This window comes from Lutzomyia longipalpis, chromosome 4, assembly GCF_024334085.1.
Source record: "Lutzomyia longipalpis isolate SR_M1_2022 chromosome 4, ASM2433408v1".
NCBI lineage: Eukaryota > Metazoa > Arthropoda > Insecta > Diptera > Psychodidae > Lutzomyia > Lutzomyia longipalpis.
This window is the reverse complement of record NC_074710.1, coordinates 386,999-410,276: the sequence shown is the minus strand read 5'-3', so window position 1 is coordinate 410,276 and position 23,278 is coordinate 386,999. Positions and strand designations below refer to the sequence as shown.

The following is a 23,278-nucleotide window of genomic DNA, read 5'->3' as shown; positions in this document are numbered from 1 at the left end:
CCACCATTTTGCTTCCGAAGGGCCCCTATAGGGCCTCAGCGGAAGCGTCATTGAGGGCAATGGGAAAGGGCCCAAGCGGCCCCAAAAGAGGAAGAAATGGCCCGTCTAGAGAGAGGGCCTTATGAGGAGGGGGGGGGGCAAAAAGGGGCAATACTCACGATTGTTCCGCGATGTGTCTCCAACGATGGTTGTGCATCAACTGTTCCCTGCACTTAATGTGCAGTGGGTTTTATTGGGTGGCTCGGTATGGAGCCGAGCCGAATTATACGAGTTAAGGCAAAAATCGTTACACTCTCCCCCGCTTATTAATTGATCGCCCCGATCAATGCCACAAAACAAGGCGAGGCGATTTCCGCTACACTTAGACGCTTGATGCTATTGAATACGTGTCCTCATCCACGCCCTCTCCCGAATTCTCTTGTTGGTCGGAGGTGCTTGCTTCTAGGGAATTACGCTCATGTCGAGCTTGCAATAGTCTTCGTCGGTTCCTTCTCCGCTGAGCTGGTGTCCTTGATTCACCTGTACGAGGATTGGGTCCTGGAGGTCGGTCGAGAACTTCTTCGCCTACCATATTCGCCCTGTAAGAAGGTTGCGCATGTACTGTACGGGCGTTGTGGCGATTCGACCAGGTCGCTTGTCGGCTTGATTCACACTCCAACGCTATCATAACCGCCTCATCAAGAGATAGTGGGCGTGTCATGCGGGTCCAATTCTGGACCTCGAGATCGACAATCCCATCCAGGAATTGTTGCACCGCTATCCGGTCGTGGGCGGCTGGGGGGCACTCCGGAAATGCCCTACGCACCAGCTTTCTTAGCTCATCTGCAAATGCAGAGAGCTCTTCCTTATTCCTCTGCCTCCGGGCTTTGAATTCCACATGAGACAGGGCTTGGAGGTGATCCCGCCCAAACCTAACTTGGAGGGCCGACACAAGACTATCCCAGTCTCTCCTATGACTCTCCGGAACGTTGCTGAGAATTGTCAATGCTGGGCCTCTAAGAGAGGCCGCTAGCATGGTTGTTCGTTCTACCGTGTCCCAGTCCAGTGCCGCCGCTACCACATCAAACTGCAGGAGGTACTCTTCTAGAGGCTGGCTGCCGTCGAAATGATCGACCTTAAGTCTCAAGGATCCTCTTGGTAAATCTCCCCTGGTATTGCCCGGTGTAAGTGGCCAATGTTGAATCTCCTCTAGCGGCGCTGGCTGCGAGTGAACTAGGGGAATCCTCCGTGGTAATCTAGAACGATTGCCTTGTGGTGAGAATGACGACGCTTGGGCACATCTTGTTCCACAAGGTCGATCCTCCACAGAACACGTGAAGGGAGCACACACTTGTTGCGTTACCCTCATGGGGATAGTTCCTATCGGTGCTCTGCTAGTACCAGTCACTGAATAAGTGATTACTCCGTAAGCAGGGTGAGTCCAAACCTCCCTGGGCATTGGCACGGGTCTCGTAGTAATGGTTGTGATGGGACTGAACATGAAGTTTCTCCGAGAGTTCACCTGTGTGGTTCCGCCCCAGGCTCCATCATTATCCGGCAATCGAGTGGCAGTAGACAACGGTAGGCAATGAGGATTCGATTCTTCCGTCTCTGTTAAGCGAGGAGCATCTACGGTCGTCTCATCCAAATAATTCCTTATTTGTTCGTAGGTGCTATCCACTCCGACTTGTGTACTAGCCACACTTCCAATGCCTACTCCCGATTCGGGACATTCATCCCGGAATTGCAGGGGGCATTCGGTAGGAGCTGTCACAAAGCCATAGTCATTCCTTAATTCCTCTAATTGGTTAGAGGAAGAGGATGCTGTCAACTGCATCAGCTGCTGAGGTTGACCAGATCCTATCGCTGACTCGCGACAATTAGAGCGTGTAGTTTCCAAATGTTCGAGTATGGAGTCTATCAGACGCCTTTGCTCCGCCATTTCTTTCCTCATTTCTCCCAAGTTGTCTGTGGTGACCGTGTGGAAAGAAAGCTGCAATGCATCGATTTCTCTCCTCAGGTTGATCTTTAACTCATCTAAATAGGCACAAATCTCCCTGGCGGATGCCATCCTTTCGGGAGTGTCAGTGGGTGTTAGGGACGTCAGAAGCAAGGATCCCACTTCTGACACCAGTTGTAACGTTTTGTGGTCGTATCCTTGCTGTCGTCCTGTCCGAAAGAATGGCATTCGTGATTCGCCACCTTTTTCGCCTCCACACCCCATCCCTTCAGAGGTCACTCAAGCCACAATTCCCTACCACCACTTTGCTTCCGAAGGGCCCCTATAGGGCCTCAGCGGAAGCGTCATTGAGGGCAATGGGAAAGGGCCCAAGCGGCCCCAAAAGAGGAAGAAATGGCCCGTCTAGAGAGAGGGCCTTATGAGGAGGGGGGGGGGGGGGCAAAAAGGGGCAATACTCACGATTGTTCCGCGATGTGTCTCCAACGATGGTTGTGCATCAACTGTTCCCTGCACTTAATGTGCAGTGGGTTTTATTGGGTGGCTCGGTATGGAGCCGAGCCGAATTATACGAGTTAAGGCAAAAATCGTTACAATATTAACGGTTTATCATTGAGAATTTATATACTCTCTCAAGTAGACAAGATATGTAAAGATTTCTTCAAAAAAAAAATAAATAAAAGAAAGAAAGTTAAATATACATAAAGAACGAACAGATTTAGCTGATTATAAACAGACATGTTGACTCCTGAAGAATCAATCTCATTCATCAGAATATCTCATTAACGTGACCAATTTAATGTGCATAATGTAGGCAACATACCTACATAATAAACACAATGTAATTCCACGTGAACCATAAACATACATATCGTTGAACTTTGCTAGAGAATTGTAAGAATTGCAAAGTAAAAAGGCATTGCTGGGTCATTAAGTTTCAAAGTTAAAAACACAAAGTTTCGCATGAAGAAATATAAAACGTATTTGTGAGCACAGAAGTTTTTCTTCTTACCTTCCACCACTTCCATGCAGAGATTTCCTACATTATGGGACGCGAGAACATTGTCTTTACCTATATAATGCTTTAAAGTGTTTCTTTTTCTTTCAATTTTGATAAATTTCAGTCTATAATTAATTTTTTTTTTTGAGAGAGAGAGAACTAATCCGGGAAATTGTGCAGAAACATTCTGAAGAGATTGTGATATAGAACCAATTGAGAATTCAACTTTTAGAATATTTTAATATTTCCGCTCTACTTTCCAGGAAAAAAAACTCAATATATATGTATTTTTACAACAAAAATTGTATGCAAAAATATGAATATAAAAGCATCTCTGTATGAGAAATGTACATTATAGGAAAATTTACAGACTCCACAATCTTCATGCAATATATTTGAAGTGAAAATATCATAAAGTGAAATTTTTATGCTTTATAAACTCTCCATTCACATATATATTTTATTTTAGGACAAATGGACTTGACTGTGAAGAGGAGATTAACATTATATTTTTAGGTGAAGAAGGAGAAGAAGAAGAAGAAAACGTGTGCCAAGAAGATTGGTACAAAAAGCATTTTAAGACACATTATACATAGACTGATGTGGAGTTTCTTCTTTGACGTAATTAATGTCATCTTAGTGCGTATTCTTTTCCTCTATGTAAACCATTTTTCAAACATCACATAATAAATTTCTTCTTCGCCTCTGGGTTGCCACCAAAAGTACAAAAAAAAATTTCTCGCTAAGATGAAGGTGTATGAAGAAGAAAAAAAAACAGTTTCTCGGTGTTTAATGGTTTGACATTTTATCAAGTGAAACTGGTTCTTCTGCCAATTTATCTATTAATTGTTAAATGAATTTTCATTCACTTTTCACGTGTGGAACTTGCGTTGATGATGAAGAAGAAGAAAAAAAATGTACTGGTAAGCTGACCAAGCTTACGAGAGCTGTGTTTCTTTCAGTGTACCAATTTTGTGAGAGCAAACTAGAACGCGAATTAATTTAAATACGCGCAAAGTCGGGAAAAGTTGAAAAGTCATACCCTAAGAAATCTTTGAAACGCCATATCTCGGGAACGGCTCCATAGATTTTCGAGTTTGAGCTATCGTTGGAAAGGTCTTAACCTCAACTATAACATATTAAAATATGAAGTAAATCGATAATGGAATTTTCGAAATATTCGAGTTCGAAATTTTCGAAAACTTTGTTTTTGATATTAGCGCCTCTCGCGGTCATTTCTCGAAGTTGCAATGTTCTACACATTTGTAAGGTTTCACGAAACCTTTCATTTGCGCTTGAGTTGATCGAAATCGGACTTGTAGAACCCGAGATATGACATGCTAACTTTGGAAGGCTATATCTCGAGAACGGCGACATAGATTTTCTTCATTTTTGGCATGGAGCTAGATAATATAGTCAGCTATAACATATCAAAAAATGAAGCAAATCGATAATGGCGTTTTCGAGATATTCATCGAAAACTCATCGAAAATTTTGTTTTTGATTTTTGGCCCCCTAGCGGTCACTTTTGAAACTTTCGATGTTCTAGAGAGTTGTAGGGTTTGTTGAGATCTTTAATTTGATCCCGGGTTGATCGAAATCGGTCAAGCCGTTTTCGAGTTATGGTCGATTTTCGATGAAAAATTGTGGCGGCCATATTGACTAAACGGCTTGACCGATTTTCGAAAATGAGGTATCGTTGGAAAGGTCTTGATGGCCCCTACAACATATAAAAATTTCAGATTTTTAGCTATTACAGGGGCTGAGATATAGCGAAAACAAAATTTTGAGGTTATCTAAAATGGCGGACGGGGGGGTGGGGGGTAAAATTTGACATCATAATCGGATGTCTTCCAGTCGATATTTAAACTTTGCCGTTTACCGCAAGTCTCTATCTATTACCGTTCTCTTGCAATTTAACGTTGTACTACGGACGGCCGGCCGGCCGGAAAAAAAAATTTTTTGGCGCATACGTTTTTTGGAATGTGGGGACTCTAATTCGTGCTCATCCCAAGTTTGAGCCCGATCTGACGACTTTCGATTTTGCTCGGTACACAAAAGCTGTGTCTGAAAGAAACACAGCTAAAACAATCTCTTAAGGTCAACCAGTAGTAACAAAAAAATCTCTTATAAATTATACTCGATGAATATTGTACATATATAATACTATATGTGTATGTATGTATATAGGTAGTAGAGGGTCCCAAGAATATGATTATTTAATTTCTATTTCAATTAAAATATTTTTTTTGGGCTGAAGAAATCTTTTTTATCCTAAATTCCCTTTTCGACCAATAAAATATTTTTAAAGAGAAAATTTTCCGTAAAATAAAATAAAGAAGTAGCGGATGTTTATGTATATAGTCATAGGTAGCATTGTGGAGATGCATAGTCATGTACAAAAAATTTTCTCCTTCTACAGAATGACTCAAATACAATTTAAAGGAATCACCTGTTTTCAGGAAATTCCTTCGCTTCTTTACACATAAAACCCTTCTTCAATTCCTACAACGTGAATCCCCCAGACATGGACGGACAATTATATACCTACATTTTTTTTATTAGATGACTCACCATCTTGTGGTTTAAAGTGCATGATAAAAAAAAATACGAAGGCACATTGAAATGTCTACTAAAGTTCTTATTTTCCCACTTTTTACCACATCTTCTTCTCCTTAAAAAAGTATTTTTTTATTCTTATTTTGATGCTCAAGACTGTGTAAATAACTGAACCGTATCGTGTCTTTTATAATCTATCCAGTTATTTTAATAATCTTTTTTAAAAAATGTGAAGTCAATGGAACGTCTATTGCCCTCTTCATTCATTAAATGCTCCATAGCAAATTCTTATGATCTAAATTGCGGATCATTTTATTTATTCTTTTTAACAATGCTAATTTGCAAAACTTTAATCGAGAACTTTCCTTGGCCTGATAGAGAACACAGTGTAGAATTTTATTGGGGTAAAAAAATATTTTGCTATACATAAAAAAGCAAAATAATTATTCGGAATAATCCGTAATATTCGACAGGAATTCAAAATATTCGCCAAATACGATGTAGAATGGCAAAACTAATGAAATATAGAGGCATTGAGAACTCTCAAAGAGAATGTTTCGTTTTTTTTCAATTTTTTTTTTCAAACACATTATGCTCACTCCAACGAATTAACCACCCATCAAAATTAAAGAGCATTGTCATCAAATTTATTTCTTGTGTGTGTTTTGTAACAAATTCCGTCTCTGCACGCAATGTTTTGATGTGTCTGCAACACTTTAATGATACTTATTAATTGGATGGGATTAAAGCTAAAAGGCAAAGAAGGAGGAGGAGGGGGAAAAAAAAGCACAACAAAGATCTTGTGAACATCCACTTGTCTTATATGATGTGACACACTAATAGGAGAAATGAATTTCATTGCCTCTCTAAACCAGCAGAATTGGAAAATTTTATATACTTTGCGTGCGAGACTTTGTTAATTTTTTTGCTGGCATTGCTGTTTTAAAATCACTTTTCACACTCAAAACAATTGAGGGAATTTATTTTTTGCTTCAATTTTCATTTAAAGATCATTTGCGCTAATTTTTCTCTGGGAGAGAATTTATTTAAAAGAGAAAGAATCTCATTGAATTCAAGCAGTGGGACGCAAAAAAAGAAGATATCATACGAAGAAGAAAGAAAAAAAATCCAAAGTGCTAACAGTTATATATATGTCTATAGCACTATAAGAAACTAAGTGATTCTTGTGCAATAAAAATAGAGCTTATACTCTCTTAAATGGAAAGATGTAAAGATGAAAAGTAAAAAGAAAATTTAACTCCATTTACCTACATTCTAAAATTTTATTCTTTATTCATTTTTTCCACACACAAATTACCATATTTTATGCATATATGCAGCGTATATGATAAGAATATGATAAAAAGGAACTTAAGAAAAGTAAAGAGCATTCACATAAATTTTATTTACAAAGACGCACGTATAGAGTAATTTTATTCGCGGCCTTAACCTTTAGATCAGCGAACACTGTTCGAGGATTTTTTTCTTGACTTGGAGCCAAGTTAGAGTGAAAAAAAACCGCATTGATTTGACGCCACATCACGAAATACCACCAATCTCCCCAATCTCATATTATATACCTACACATTGTATTATCTACATACTTAAAGAAATATGTAATGAACACTATCATATTTCCCACTGTATTGTCAGTTACCTTTTAAAATCTGAAAGATTTCTGAGAGATTTAACTTTGACAGTACAAAGAAAAGCATAATTTGCAGTAAATAGTATTTTATTGAGTATTCTCTATGTTATTAAACTGCATAAAGTTCTTTTTTAAATGTAGAACTCACTGAAAAATGTAAAAGTACACAGAAAATATTTATAAATGTAGCGTAAATAATTTGTAATTTAAGGTTATGTTACATTCTTTACAGTCAATAAATAATCTATTTTTTATCGCGTAAAAAAAGATAAATATGAAGTTGACAAGAAAAACAAAGCTTCTGATGAATTGAATTGTAATAAATTTTATCTGTGGCGTATAAAATAAATCATATACATATGTATTGTTTTAAATTTTTTCATACGATATTGTAAATAATTTGTGTAATAAAAAGGGTAAAAACACAATTAAATATAATTTAAGACAGAAAATTTAGTCTAAATTTTGCTGTGCAAATAATTATGTTTTTTTACGCAGTTTTTTTACACAGATACTATTTACAATTTCATGAGAAAAAGCTGAAAATGTTACGTTTTGTTTTATACGCCACAGATTGTAATAAATATTTTTGTACCTCATTTCATCGGGAACTTGGGAAGAAGTAAAGAAAAATTTTACTTCTTACTTTACAATTTAAATAATTCTTTACTATTAAAAGTGAGTTCCCCCCAATTTTATCTTTCATGCAAATTCATTCTGTAATTGAATTTTACTTCAAGTTTTAGGCATTGCTAATAAATCTTTTTTTTTATCTATTTAATTGGACCTTGGCAAGAACGATTTACCTTCTTTGAGCAGAAACTGTTTTTTTAACCATCTATCTCAAATCTTCCGCAACTGTTTGAAATCATTTCTACTTGAGAAAGATTTATTTTTTTTACTAACAACTATGAGCCTTTGTCATGAAGCAGGGTGTTATTTATCTAAGCTTTTTTCAATGGCAAAGAACAAATTGGAAATATTTATTTGCCATTTAAGGGTATTTTCCGCATTTAAAAAAATACAAACGTTACAAATTTGTTTATTAAAAATAGATATTCTAACTAATTAAAAAAATAATTAGAACTAACAAATAGGTTTAAAAGGTTTTTCATACAATTTTCATTACCATTGTAGTATACACAAGGGAAATCCACACATATTAATCAGATACTTTCATATTTATTATTGACGCGAAAGAGAGAGGGAGAGAGTAATTAATTAATTTCATCTCACAAACAAACTACAAATTTTTTTTTCTAAAGGGAAAAGTAATAGACAGTTTAGCATTTTTTTTCTTTCTGTTTGGTTATTTCTGTGAACTTCTAACACACAAAAAAAAATGACTGCACCAGTGAAGTGGAATAACTTTGTATTAACAATACCCTCCGCCACCAATCTTCCGTATAAAAAAAAAAGACCAAACATGTTGTGAGTGAGTGGAGTGAGCTACTTGATATCACTGTTGCGCTTTGGTATGAGAAGAAGGGGTCTTTGGAGTGAAAACCTTTTTCCTGTTTTATGCAAAATAAAGTCCATAAGCCATTAAAAACAATTTGTATTCTGTAGCTCAATTGCAAAGTGAAAATGTTCACATCGTGTATGGAATTGTTGATTTTTAACAGTGCAAAAGATGGGGCTTGAAGTTATTTTGCAATACTGTGTATGTTTATTTTAGGGAGGAGGTCACAATGGAAACCGTAACGTGCAATTTATATATAGATATAGAAATTTACAGTAAACTAATTTTGCATAAATTGAAAATTATCTCATGCATACAAAGAAAATGGCTAAAAGATTGAGAATTAGATTTTTGCAAAAGACATAATATACGCCACAAAGCATATCATGCAAAACTTTGCAAAATGATCAAATTAAAAATTTTGTAAACACATTTCATGGGGATTGCGTATGTAACATTAGCACAACACTGATCACCCATCAAATTCGCATAAAAAAATTTGCATACACTTTCACTCTTTCTTGTGGGGCTTCATCGTGAAAGAGAAGATCGCGCGACGATTGGACTTGGACCTGTGTTCAGTGAATTTTCCAAGCACAACTTTTGCGCGTTTTTTTTCTGGCTAATTTGCGATTTTTTCTTCTTATCTTTTTGGTTAAATTCCACAAATTGCAGGTTGCGTGAAAAATTTTTGCGAACTTGCTGAATTTAATTAGCTGTTAAAATATTCTTTTTTTTTCTCGGTTTTTGAATTACTTTTTTCTTGAGATTTTGAATTATATTCTGAAAGGCAAAAGAAGATAGTTATCAGATTTTTTTTCTCAGTGAAACATAAATATTCAATTTATTTCACAACTTTTTGCAACATATGAAAAAGGAGTTTATTCATTTAACCCAGGAGTTGTGACACAAGTGTGAGATACTTAAGATAGTAGGAGAGATAATAGTTTTTTTTTCAAGAGTCAAATTATTTATTCTTTAAGAGAATTCTAACAAAATAGGTAAGAAAAGATTCAAAAATGAAAGTTCATGTTCAAGTTATCTTTGCTGGTATCTTGATGACGAAAATCAAAACTTAATTATTAATAGTTGCTACAAACATGTTGAATTAGCATAATGAAATTTGAACTCATAACTGTATACCTACATACATTGTACATATTGTTTTTGATATATAACAATTCATTTATTTTACACACGACAGAAGCAATCACATGAAAGTCAAAGCAACTATTGAATGTATTAATTAACGTTTTTTTTATTTATTTTTTTCTTAACTCTCCCATGTGCAAGAAAGTTGCAAATAAATAATGTGCAAAGTGTGAATTGTATGTACAATATAGATATATGTGTTAAATGTCTGCCTGGTAAAGTATGAATGGTCTGATTGACAGAGAATAAATAGTGATTTCCAATACTATACATACAATAGCAAACATGTTGCTACTTTTATTTTATTATTGCAGACAGACAGACAGACACATGATGAGAAAACTCTTGACATAATTTGCATAAATATAATAATAATATATTGGTCAGCTTCAAATCCGTGTTTGTGAAATTTTTCCTTAAAAATTTGTTGCACTTGCCAAAAATTTCCTCATGTTATTGCTCAAAAATTATTCATTTTAAATTTACATTTACCTACAATTTGTATATTTTCACACCAAGAAAAGGAATTTCTCTTTCACAGACAAAATGCAAATTTTTCGACTTTTGTGTGTACAACATCTTGCTGTCTTTTGAACATCCCTCTTTAGTTTTATTACAAAGAAGAAAATATGTATAAAGAAATTGATGCAAAATTGAAACAAATTGCATTTCTTCTGCCATTCTCAATTCTCGCTTCTTGTACAATAAATTTTCTTCTTTTGCATATTTAGACAGGAGATGTTATAGAGACAAAACAATAAATCTTGTTATTACAACCATGAGCATCAAAATTGTATAATGTACTTATACAGCTGAATTATTTCAAACATCCGCCACTTTCATCTTTCAGCACATTACTGCACACATCACATCTCCCTCAATGCATTATTTCATCTCATATACATACCTACATATATAATAATAATATTAAAAGTCAGAAAATCTAAATTATGATTGACGTACATATTATACTGCATTGCATATCTCTTCATTCATGTTAGTGTAAATATTCTCACTTCATTTTATACCAAGGAAGCGAGATAATTTATGTTAATGAAGAGAATTTATTTTGATATTTCAATCAATTCTATAATAAAAAATTTTAAAATTCAATATTTCTCTCTAAAATTCTTTATCTTTCTCTTCTATATGTATGTATAGGAAAGAATGGATAAAATACGTAAAGGAAAAGCTTTAACGAAAAATAAAAAAAAACTTAGAGGGTCATTACACTTCTTCGAATGGGTTAAAATAACAATGTGTGCTAGTAAATTTTATAAACTCAGAATAACAAACAGTTCCGCATTAATCAACATTAATCTTGTAAATTTAAATAATGGCAATGTGGGGTGCGCACGGAGGAAAGCAAAATGTTTCTCTTGGAAGTAATTAGGCGCTCCGCAACAAACTGATAATAATGGAATCTCCACTAATGATTCATAATGACTCTTACTTTTCAAAAAATTTAATGAAAATTCCCACGAAAATATTTTGCAATTTGTATTATTTTACTTTGAACAATAACAAATTGTTTTTCTTTTTAATTTCTTATATTTGAAAATTTCAAGTTAAGGGGATGAAAAGGATTTAATTATTTTAGAATGCCTAATTACTACAGGAATGTGACTCAATTCTGACAAGAGGATATTTTCTTTAACCTTTCTAAGAGGACAGATTGTAAGTAAAATTGTTGATATATATTTTTCCTATCATTAATTACTAATCTCAATTACAAAAGGTCTCATTTAGACCATTTTCCCCTATTTACTTTAATCACAATTATTTTTTTGAATTAATATATAGTTCATAATTTGAAAGTGAAAATAATGGTGAAAAGACTTAATTTGAAATTATTATGTTTTGAAAAGTTAAAGAGTTTGTAAACACGAATCATCATTTTAATCACACTGGGTCTATGTTACTTGACTTATATTACTTTTTAAACTTTCATGCAAACATATTTATGCATTAGGTATGTGTGTAGGTATGTATGTATGTTAAAATGATGGAAACACATAAAAAGATCTCTGCACAGCAGCGTCAGTTTGATTGACGATGGCGCCATTTAGTTAAAGATTAACACGTTTTTCCTCCATCTCACTCAAGCTCATTGGATTTTGGACGATGTGCCAATGTAAGAAAAGTTGGTGACTTTTTTAAAACTCACAATATGAAATGATTACTTCATCATGTAATTTAAGCATGTGCGCACACGTGAATAATGGTAAAATACCTATAATTGGTCAATGAGAGAATTATTACGAGAAAGTTTTTTTTGTACATAGTTATTACTATATACAGAACATTTTCATGAGATTTGAATTGAAATTAAAGAAGATTTTTTTCATCTTATTAAGATAAAATTGAGTTAAGATTTTTTTTTGCCAGAATAACTGTCATCGAGTGATGTAATGATAATTTGAAGGTTCAAAAAATATATTTATTACGAAATGTGCGTCATCTTAGTCATCAATAAGGTGTAACATATACAGGAAAATTTCTCAAGTACACCAATTAATGGATTTTTCACTTTTCTTCATTTTAAAAGCATCAGAAACAGTGAGGCAAACTTATGCCTTGATCTTGCAATATTTGAGTGATTTGAGTAAATCATGAGCTACTCCATCTGTGAGGAAAGAATGTTCCAAGTACAACCACTGATTTTCCCAATGATATATCCTTAAAATCTCAAAATGAATAAACTCCTTCCCAATAGGAATTATTGACAATGTGCAAGCAATGTTAAGTCTTTGAAAAGTTTGAAGTTCTTTGAAAAAAATCCTCACGAACTTCTTAGCTAACTTCAGTGAGGTGGACCTAAAAATAAATCTTTTGTATATTCATTGAAGCAGGTCTTAAAGTGAAATATATTCATTTTTGACGCGCATAGTCCTTGAAAATGAAGCTGAAATGAAACTCTTAACAATGTTTAGGAATGATTCTACTAAACACGGGTTGTTGATCTATCCCATAATGTTTAGTTTTGCATGTCCTTCGCACAATTTGAGAATTTTTTTTTGGCAAGGAAATTAGACTTTTGACGTCGTGTGGAAATGTGACAAGTTGCAAATTATGTCCTACTCACTGTCTCCTTTCGCCTCTTGGCAGACGTTTTCAGTTAATTTTGCGTTAAATCACAACGTAAATCCCCCCATCGAGTCTCCCATTTCACATCTTCTCAATTATTTCGTCATTTGCGTACATCCCGGATTTTAACATGAAATTTAACATTCGGTGTGTTACATAAAAGGCTCACAGGGCTAAATTGCTTACGAATGGCAAAGATGACAAAGTTAAAAAGCTTTATTTATTTTTTTCCTTAAGACATTACGTAGGTATCATGACTAATAATTAACTATCACGGCATGCACTGAAGGTTGCCTTGTAAAGCTACTAAAATAAATACAAAATGACTAGTTAGTAAATTTTTTTTGTCTGCTTTAACAAGTAAGTAGGAACCAGTTTCACCTATATATTATGTTTTTTAAGCACCAAGATTTATGTAGCTCGCACTTGAAGGGGTGTGATAGTATTATTATAATCCATTGATATTTTAGTTACCCAAAATTAAACCAAAACTCCTAAAATACACTTAAAATTTGTGAAAATTTTTCAGAGTTTTAAGAGATTATGAAGCTCTTAAAGAGGCTCCGTTCATTCATATTTTGCTCAGACTGTGTGATGATTTAAAGGGCTGATAAGATAATAGATTTTAACTTAAGAAATTCCCAATTGATGCTACACTAGAGATAAAACTTCTGTGGGACTGTGTTAATGAATTTAGTGAAGTCACCAAATGAAACCAAAGGAGTTTATTCATCTGCATATTAAAAAAAATCCTCATTCGTATACCTCTTTATTATTCTTCGAATAAAAATGTTTTACATATACCTATGAATAAACCCCTTTACTTTAACTTTTAAACTCATAAAATCTATCTTGTTGTAGGCTTATTAAAAAAACAATCCAAAAAATATTTTTAAAAAAATCTCTTTCACCCTCAATGCTGACAATATCAACTCTCTGAGGTAAATGCTGACATTTTCAACAATAACCTGCATACAGCGAATAGCTTTTCAGAGTCTTTTTTTTTTACTTGCAAATATCAGCTGTGAGTTTATTTTAATCGTCGTTGGACAGGAAAGCACGTCATCTTACTTGATAAGATGTTCACAGCTGCTTTAGTTTTTTTTATCATCGTACCGTTCTTTCCTCATTTTGTTTATTTCGCGAACACTATATACTAGTTCCTTGTCTGAGATATATAGCAAGTTCTTTCAAGATTAAAAACCAGACATGATTAGTAAGAAAAAAACTAAGAAACAGCTAATTTATAAGTTTAAGATGAAATTGAATCTTTTCAATTGATTAGAATATGATTTTTTATTCTGAAAATTCCTTTTTTATTTCATTGTGTGTCTGCTTAGCAACACCCCACTGTATGTGCTAAAACTAATAATTTATTCATCACATTTTTTTTATAATATTTCATCAATAATATTTCAATGAAAGAGGAAAAAAATATTATCAAATGGAAAATAAATGTTGGAAAATTTCCTCGTAATTATCATTCAATTTAGGCATGAATTGTGGAAAGTTGCCAAGAGGGTTAAATTTAAAGAAAAAAAAACAAGAAGAAAAAAATACGCAATAGACAACACGAGCCTGTGACCGGATGATACATTTTTGTCTACACATCACTTCGCCCGCATTTCCTGTGAGTGATTCCTTCCAACTTTATAAATCGTGCGTGCTTCATATATTTTGCTGTAGCCATCACAAAATTGCACGCAATTTTATCAGCGTCTTTTTACATGAAATCACACGCAAAAAAAACAGCTGAGAATGCAAAATTTAACGTGCATGAAAAGACTTAAAAATTGCATAATTAAAATTTTATCAAAAAGTGATATGCTTCAGGTCTCTCAGTGGGGTAATTTGATGCACCCACTGGGACAGAGGCAGAATATATTAGGGCTATAATTTAATATTGAAAATTTTCATTAATTTTTCCAGACGACGGAGTTAGGTACAAATTGGAACTTCTCAGCACAATTAGGCACATATAATTGAGAAAATTTATTGAATATTTGATACGAGAGCACCTCGAGAGAGCTCTTCTGTGTGGCATCAGAACGTGACGGAGAGTGTGACCTGTCTCGATGGGTAAGTGCACATCAAAGTTCAATGTTCAAGATCGCTTTGGGGTATCATTCGTGTAGAGCATGCTCCCGGGAAATACATAAAAAAAAGAGAGAATTCTCTTGAGTCAAAAATCCCATTCATTGATTAAAAAGGTACTTGAGGAGGAATATCAAGATAGTCATTTTTTTTTTCTATGTGCTATATCTAGTATAAAATAGATATCTTCTTTGCTAATAAAATGAATTGATTAGAATACCATCGACATAATATTCAAAGTCTAATGGCTATAAAAGAAATTATCATAAACTTTTATTTTTATTATCTTTTTTTCTCTCTCTCTTAATTTAAGGTATCTTTTCACGTTTCTTTTTTGCTCTTAATATTTTTTTTTGTTAAAGAAATTATCACAGACCATCTTGGAATGAAAGTATTAAGTTTATATTTTTTTTTAAATAATAAAACTATCGCTTATAAATTTGAAAGAAAATATTGTGGTGCAGACGTTCTAAGAATATTTAATTTGTCTTGAATGTAATTCATGATTGCTCTCCTTTTCAAGTATAGAAGTAGGGGGCTTTCAAGGCATTACAACGTGAGAGGACTTTATAAAATAAGAGTGTATCAAGTATTTCTTGATTGGCGATTTAAATTTCTCATTCTAATTAAAAAAATATCCTTCATATGTGTAATTTCTCTCGCTTTAAATTGACGGGAAATAAAATAAGACTTCACCTCTGCAATATTGTTGGAAACAAAAGAATTAGAAGAGTTGCAAATTCAATCTTAGGAAATTACCTAATAAAAAATATTTTCCTTCAAATAAAATAATTTTTTCTTGCTCTCTCTCCATTTCTGTAACAATGAAATTTCATTAATTTATTCACATGAAGCTACCTTTCCTGTTTGTTGGTTCAAACTTAATATATGTATTATGATTTTCATTAGTCTCTCACATCAAGTTGGAGATGAGAAATCTGCAAAATATATATTTACCTTTTACTTGTTTTATATACAAAACCACCTACCCATTCTCTCATTACATATAACGTATAATTTTCATCATATATAAATGTTAATTTTGAATAGGGAAGCTTTAGAGATGCTTGAACACAATTTTCCATTTATTAGACATTTCAAAATGTTCCCCTTTTCGATGGTGGAATCATGGAATTGCAATTGAGATGGGGTTATGCTCTTGGTAGTACCACTTGGAATCACCAACAAGGGAGCGCCCCCAAAGTCACATTCTTATGTGCACCCATTTTGCACACAAACTTCTTCTTATACTCCACCATCGCCCTTCCTGTTCTCCCGCATTTATTGCTTTTGTGAACACTTTGTGAATAATACAAATGTTTTGTATATGTATTCTGCAGCATCCGCATAACTATTATTTTAGCATCCCTTCATCCCCATCTCTCACGAGACATTCTTATGTGTCAACTTTCCTGCAATCTGAAACTTTGGAATTTGTTAATTTAGTAGTGTTGCATTTTGAAATTGTTCCTTTTTGTATGGTATAAACGCGTTACTTATGCTAATTTCTTTCCTTCACACACACACACACACAACATAAATAGAATTGTTATGTTGGTGATTTTACATAAAATTTTATCATTTTATTATTCAAAGAAACTTGTATGCAGTAATTTGCATTAGATTAAGTACAATTAACACGATACAAGATAAATTGCAGTGAAGGAAAATTTCTGTTTCACTTTAAGAATATTTGCCCCATTTTCTGCAACTTATATCATGTCTATTTGCTATTTCTAATTCTCGGTATAAAATTAATTAGTGCAAATTGTTGAACTTTAAATTGTTTTAGAATATACATAATGCAATGTATAGTATGTGTGCTAAATAAATGACGGTAGCTTCTTTAACCCAATGTAGCAACATAATTGATTATTAGTGCTTTGTGTTAGCTTTCAATGTACATACATACTTATTCTTAGAAATCTAACACTCAATTCAACTCAATTGGCTCGGCTCTTTGAAGATTTCTCAAGAACACTTAAATTGCATTAAAAGTCATTGCATCGTCTAGCACCTTTGACACATCCTCACACCATCATCGCACAAATTGCTAAATTGATATCAATGAAAAATAATATGGTAGAGGCATATAATACAGACCCCTGTCAGAAATGATGCCTCTTGATTAATTTTTTTTCTTGGAAGATTGATGGTTGATTTTCATTTGATGGAGTGTAGGGCTTAGTGAAGATTTAAAAAAAATTATATTAAAATGCTTTTGTGCGCCTTGGAAAAAAAAGAAAAATTATATTTGATAAGAAATAAAATAAACTTTCAGGGAATCTTTGCATTATTTTTGACACAGCTCTGTTTATTGTCATCTCAACAATAAACATAAAATTCTATATTATGTATTTATATAATTTCTTCTTTCACATCTGTCTGTACAAGTAGTACTCATGGTGCAATGTACATTTGGCTTTGGAAATTGTCAACAAACAATTAAAAGGCCAAATGGAAAAATCTCAAATAAATATTACTATCACACATCTGCATGAAAGAATGAGTAATACATCACTCGGGGAATGTACTCTGTCCCACAGATTCTTCAAACTTATATGAATATACATATATTATGCACGCATACAAATGGGAATTGCATATATACATATGTAGTTATACATAAAATATGATACACCAAAGGAGAATGCAATGTTAATTTGCTTTAAACACGAAAGATGCAGACGAAGAAAACAAAATTTTCAAAAATAAAGCTTCTTGGCTGGATAAATGAGGTCATACTGCTGTGGTTGTACCAAAGTGAAGTGCAATATTATTTTATTATTATTCCTTTTCCGTTCAATGCGTTATACATACCTACAGAAAAAAAACCACTCATTAATGAAAACGATCTGCTGCAGCCAGAAAATGCATTTTCTGAATAAAATTTGTATTATGAATTTTGAATTAAAAGCACAACACGTCAGAAATCTCCCAAAAATTTCAACTATTTCAACTTGGTCAGCAGATTTTCACATTCTTTAGCACTTTATTATAAACACAAAACACCTCTTTTACCCGAAAATTCTCACCTTCTCACGCAATGTGAAATATTTTCTTGAAGGTTGCATTTATGTATGTATATTTTTCCTTTTTTTCTCTTTCTATATTCTTTATGTTATAAATGTTCTTATACATTTGTCAAATGGCGTGTTTTTTTCTTGTCTTAATGGGCCATTTAACAAAGATGTCTGATGAAAGTGCCGGAAATGTGATTCAAAGTCACTTAGGCGTATCTCTTGCGTGAAAAAGAATTCCCCGTGACTTCCTCCCTCCTCCACAAGGGAAAGCCAAAAGGAATGCCCTTTGAAGAATTCCTTTAGCACACAGAGTCAAAAATTTCTTTGAAAGTGCAACGACTTTCATGGAATGAAATTAGATTACAGAAAAATTTTTTTGTAAAAGAAAATTGATTTGTTTTTTGGGGAAATTAAATATTTTATTACATTTCTTTTCTCATATACATAATTCAGTATCAATCAAGGGAAAATTAATTTGATTTCTCTCAATGAATTAAATGCAAAATGATATTGAAAGGGTTAAAATTACACAAAGAGACATAAAAATAATTTACGAAATATTCCCAAAAATAAGAAAATTATCAATTAACACTCGAAGGAGACTTTTAAAATGAAGACAAAAAAAATGAAAACAAGAATTTTTGATTATATAATAATGTAATTTATAATTAAAGAATGTAATAAAAATTTTTATATTCCTTGTAAGTTGATTTTTCGTAATGACAATTTAAGAGCAATGTGGAGCAATTTAGCTGAATGATTTTTTTTCAACAAACATAATACACGGTTAGTAAGTTTATTCATTGAAACAATAAACGCAAGAGCATGTCCATGACATATGTTTTGGGGGAAACTGAGTAGAAAATTGTTATGATTTAATATAAAATGCAATATAACTTGTAAAGAGCAATAATATATGCATTTGGCTGGGAAATATTTAACGTCGGCATAGTTTATTTTTAAGTCATGCTTGAGTCTTTTTTAGAAAAGTTGAAATTAAGTTTTTCAGGATTAGGCCTTTAAAGTTTTAAAGCTAGATCAGATTGAAGGAGAACTAAATGCTAAAATAAATTTGTAAAAAAATACATTTAGCCCCGATTAAGCCAGACCTAAGCTTTAAAAAAATATAGCTTAGTTTAAAAAATATCAAAAAATTAAGCTGAGCTTGAAAATCATGAGAATGAAGAAAACTTAAGTCTGGCTTGAAAATTTTTGGCCTGAAGTTGAACTTACAATTAGTAGCGAATTTCTCTCTTGTTCTAACATCTCTAACATTTTTTTTTTTTTTGATATTTCTACCTTTCCTTCCCAAAGAACAATGTATAATAAATTTCCTAAATTACATTACATTACATTACATTTATTAAATCATTTCAAGTTTACATGAAGTATACATGAAAGAGAGGGTGGGGGAAGGGGGGAACCAGACTAGGATCGGTATCTAGAGACCGCGAGGGTTTCCAGATCGGCCAAGCTCGCGGAGGCAAAAAACTGGGCTACGGTTTTCCCCGAGAGCCCACCATGCCTCACCAAATCAACACAATGTTCAAATTTCAACGTTTGCACTAAGAGCTTAATCAACAAAAATAATAAAGATTTATTTACCTCTTTCTATAACACATAACATAAATAGGTAACATATAAATATTTAATGTCATACAATGACAAACTATTCAATTAAAATGAGAACATGTACATAATATAACATATATGCCTACATAAATTATCAATTAATTTTGCATTGAAAATTAATTTTCAAAACTTGAAAATATAATTTTCATTGCTGAAACATGCCTTTCAGCTAATATATAAGAACTTTTAAGATCACCAGATAAGAGTAAAAATTGTACGTTGACCTTAATTTTCATGTCACGTCTGTAGAACTGCTGTATGTACTTCTTTTTTTTTTAATCCAAAAATAGAAACACCCTCCATGTCTTTTACAGTGGGATTTGTCATCTTGAAGTGAAAGAATAAATAAAGTATTTTCACGATGCCTCTTGAGTGGCATGAAATGGGGAGGGGGGGCAGACCTGCATTACAATTTAATTCTTGTGAATTTACAGTGAAAACCCTTGAAGTTGCAAATGGCATTCTGGTGGCATAAACATTTTCACATTACGTTATAACCTACCAAAAGAAATGAAAAAAAAGAAATAGAAAATTGTTTATTGTAAACATTCTCCGGTATTTGCAAGTGGTTAATGCTATGTTTGTTTTTTTTTATGTGTCCACACACATTGTCAATTAACTATGTGAGGTATATAGCAGTTTATAAGAACCTAAATATGTATTTATTTAGAACAATAAATATATGTAGGTTTCATGTACAAAAGAATCATGCAAAGATGAAAATAAGTCTTTGATATAATGATAAATTTTTTTCCAATACTTCACTTCACCTAAATAATTTAGCACGACTATTTAGGGTTTTTTTTTTACAAAAATGAGTTACGAAAGAAAGTTACGTTTTGTTCTCAATTTTATATAATTCATTTTATTAGGTAGGTAGTGGTGTATTTATTTTACCATTCAGAGACACATTAACTTATATATTTATGAACTCACAATATGAAATACTCTATAAATGTTGTGACGGTTTACTCAAGAGAATAAAAGAGAAAATACCCATAGACAGAGATAGTTAAACAAAAAATAATACGTACATAATATATAGGTATAGATGAAGTACAAATATCGCGTAATATAGTCAAGCTATGTATACTGTAGTATATGCGGGGATAAGTTCGAGATGTGGAGAAAAAAAAAGTGCTAAAACAAGACTTTGAGAAAGAAAACTTTTTCTCTTACTCTTTCCATTTCCAAAAAGAGAAAATTGTAGGTAGGTAAGGTACCTACCTACAAGGAGGACACGTGGAGGGTAAACTCCACGTGTTTCGACTATTTTAACCCATTCAATGTCACTTGACGCCAAAAGATTTTTTTACACTTGAAATAAATTTTTTTTTGTAACTTTTCAATTTCCAAAATTTTTCAAATTTTTTGAAGATAAAAAAATTATAAATTCTATTTGAATCTCGTTCTAATTTTTCAAAGGAGTTTATTCATTTCTATATCAGCCGTATTAAAGCGTATAAATGTCTTCGATAGTGCTTATTTATTACATGTGGCATAAATAAATAATTTCCGTGTATTATACGGGATCTTGACGTTTTAAACAAAATTTTTAGAGAGAAGAAAGATGAGTCAGTTTGTGTCTTAGCGTAAATGGAGTAATTTTTCTATGTTTAAGTCCAGACCGTCTAAAAGTTTTTTTTTAAGTAAGTACATCCTGTGTAAAAAATTGAAAAATTTTTACTGTTCTATCTAGTAAAGAAAAATTCTTATATGAAAATACTATTAAAAAAAAATGCATTTTAGATTGAGATTTAAATCTCTATGAGTGGCATTGAGAAATGAATTAAAATCATTTTCTTGTAGCATTCTTTCAGTGTCACTGAAATGATCATTTTTTTTTAGCAAAATCAAATAAAAATCTCATCCAATTTATTTTTCTTGCCTCACTTGTTATTTAACAAAGACTATCGCGAGGTAGCTCATGAAGTGTATTTGTCATTTGGCATTTTGATATTAGAGCGAGTAGGATTGGAAGTGTGTGCATATATAGAAAAAAATATAACCATAAATTAAATTAAATGGCACCGTGTGCATAAATTATTTCACGTTTAGTTAGAAAATATATAGTTAAAGTCTTGTTCTTGTTACCTTCTCAAACACAACGGCAAGACGACGATGGAAGATCAGAAAGTTAATCACTGATGCAGTTTTCTCACAGGTATGAAATTGGCGTCAACTGTTATATGCTCAAGTTTCAATGTACGTTAAAAAACACACAAAGATTTTGCTCTCTCACTCTCTTTCTCTAAAGGATGTCTCTCTGGGGTTTGTTGCACTATGTCAACATGTGATAAGACACCGTTTCACACTGAATTTTATTTATATAGGCAATTGCAAAAAAAAGAATAATTTTCTTTGTTTCTTCCACGCACAAATATATTTTTTCTCTCATAGGTTTTTTTTTCTCAAAGATTTTCCTTTCTTTTTCTCTTTTCTGGGTTTACTGTGTGTGCGACCTCTTAAGCCATCAGTAGAACATTCCCATGTTGAACTATGTATATATATTGTGTATATAATAGTATCAATATTGTTTCACAAAGAAATCCTTCTTGGGTTCTTTCTATATCTTCTCCACCTTCGTCACTTGTTCTTCCTTTGTGTACAATATATTTTGGCTACATCAGTCTCTTTCACTTGTCTCCTTTCTTCCACACAAACACACAGAGTTTCTTTTCTTACAATCCACACGTTTTCTTTAAAAGAAAAAAAAAGATCACTCACAAAAATTCACGCATAAAAATGTTTCAAATAAATTATGTTGGGGCAAAAAAAAACTACTCAACACTGTAAGAAATTGCCGTGAAAAAGAAATGTGGATAATTTTTTTTTTTTTTTGAAATAATAAATTGAAAAATAAATAATGTGCTTGATTGAATTGCCTGAGAGAGGTGAAAAAAAGCAGGTCACAGAAATTCGAGGTGATATTTGAGAGAGAAATTAATGAAGCAAAAGAGAGACAATTTGATCAGTCGAACGTTTTTTTTTTCTTCCACCAATCTGTTATGGTGTAAAAATTCTCCAAAGAAGAAGAAAATATTCTTGGACACTCCACTTTATTTATTTATTTTTTTTCTTTCGCACAACACAAACGAGAGTTTACATAGTCCTTGAATTCACTTTAGAGCAAAATAATGCTTATTTTCGTACCTCTGCAAAAATGGGGAAAAAACCCATAGCTGGAGGTGCAAGAAAAAATTTCACTGGTTTTGTCCGAGGTTACATACATACATATTTAGCTTAATGAATAAAGAAAATTCTCCACTTTTACCCACTCTTTTGCAGTTTATTTTATTTTATTATTTTCTTTCACTCTTCGTGTAAGTTTGTTTATGAAATTTTTCGTATTGTAATATAAAAGCGTTGTTCGGCTATGAAATAAAATGTATGATGGGAGATGCATTCACTTGAGCGCGTCAAACACAACTGGATAGTCGGTCGCCTTCTGATGTGCCTCAAGCTCAAAAGTTACCCACAGAGCCAGTTTTAACATTTATACTATACACCACACAACTATACGCCAAACAGTCGAGAAATTATATTCTCTCCTTCACTTCGGGGAACAAGTTGCCCTCACTTGGCATCGGGAAAATCAACTGCAAAATAGAGAAAAGCATAATAAAATGCTATATAGCATATCAACTACATGTTCCCCTTTCTGTGATTCTCACTCACCAACTCG

At 32.8% G+C, this 23,278-nt stretch overlaps 1 protein-coding gene across 5 annotated transcripts in view; it reads right to left on the bottom strand.

Moving 5' to 3' along the window:
• The window catches only part of LOC129794640 (uncharacterized), a 30,776-nt gene extending 7,737 nt beyond the window's left edge, over window positions 1-23,039 (bottom strand). Inside the window, exons 1-2 of one of the 5 annotated variants that reach the window (XM_055835437.1) lie at window positions 22,747-23,038; window positions 21,688-22,292 (exon numbers count right to left, since the gene is read on the bottom strand). The gene's annotated coding sequence lies outside the window, so the exon portion shown is untranslated. Of the gene's footprint in view, window positions 1-21,687; window positions 22,293-22,746 lie in introns of all 5 variants that reach the window. The other 4 variants (XM_055835441.1, XM_055835438.1, XM_055835440.1 and 1 more) reach the window with 4 other exon arrangements.
• Window positions 23,040-23,278: the final 239 nt, after the last annotated feature.